Source organism: Symsagittifera roscoffensis, chromosome 4, assembly GCF_963678635.1.
Source record: "Symsagittifera roscoffensis chromosome 4, txSymRosc1.1, whole genome shotgun sequence".
NCBI classification, from domain to species: Eukaryota; Metazoa; Xenacoelomorpha; order Acoela; family Convolutidae; genus Symsagittifera; species Symsagittifera roscoffensis.
This window is the reverse complement of record NC_087065.1, coordinates 62,014,174-62,015,553: the sequence shown is the minus strand read 5'-3', so window position 1 is coordinate 62,015,553 and position 1,380 is coordinate 62,014,174.

The following is a 1,380-nucleotide window of genomic DNA, read 5'->3' as shown; positions in this document are numbered from 1 at the left end:
TTTCGAATTGAACTCGATTTGCATCATTAGTCGGGTAAATCTAATCACCGGAACACCACATTTTTATTTTAACAGGCTGTTTTTTGTTAGCAAAGAGTTAGCAATTTTGCAAGATACTGTTTTTATTTTATTCCTTTCGGGTCTTTTTAAGCGTAATGAATGTAGTGAGTACTCTTATATACTTCTTGTTTTTTCAGGAAAAAAGTCGTAAAATTTGTTCACGCTCAGTTTCGATTTGCAGTTTGAGTTTGATTTTTCTCAATTTCACTTCATAGTTGGAAGGAAGGCAAACTCCATTAGCGAACAGCAAAATTGCAAAGTTCACAAAAAACGTACAGGTATTTTGTTCGTGAAATTCAAAGAGCTTAAAGGGCATATATTTTTTCTTTAAAATTTGAGTTGAAGTTTTTTTTAACAAACAAGTGAGTTTTTGTTTGTTTCCTTGCGCTCATTACTCTTTTCCAATTGTCAGTTGGCTATGTTTTCCAATCGCACAAACGAAGTGCTCTATTACGAAACCATTCCGTTTTCCACTCAGAAGGTCGAATATTTGATTCTATTGACATCAATTGAAACCGCTTTTTTTTTAAATTTCAAATGACAAATACAAAACAAGGATAGCCTGTTGCTGTGGAGTAGCACAGAATGTTCAAACCATATTCGCAAAAGAACGAAATTGTTAGTGGATGGTGTCATTCAAGAACTATGCGATCGTGTAGAAAATTAGTGAATATAACATGATCGACAATATTTGCCTAAAAAAAACAAATAAAAAAAAATTTAATAAACTTTTCAAAAATTTGTAAAAATTTTTTTGAATTTTGCAAATTAATTTTAAATTTTTTTAGAAAATTTTTTTATGCCAAACAAGCTCTAACTGAAACATCATAAATGGTGTTTTTAATAGTAAAATCAAGTTTTTTTACTAAAATAAACAAAATGTAAATTTCCATACAAATAGCGTTACTCGCTCTAAATCGAACTAAATCTCAAAAATTTCACAATTTTTCTCGAGATAGGGACAATTGATTAACAGTTTTCTAATGTCGTTCGAATCGCGACTGAAAAGTTTTCAATATGATATATTACTTGACCCATTCCGATGATTATTTGTGGTCTCTGATTTTGCGTAGAAAACGAAAAGCATAAAAAACACACCCGAATACAAAGTTCCTTCCCATTTTCAACGGCCAGAACAATAAACGGCCCAGTTGTTTGGATTACTCCAACAATGATAGCGTATACTGTGGAAGATCAAAAAACGGGGAAGTAATTTTATGAAAAATTGTAGGGGCTGGGTTCTGATATATCCATATAAGCAAAAGTCTGCTGAAATGTCGCATTTAGAGAAAGTTTTTTTGGAAATCCCCCCTCAAAAAA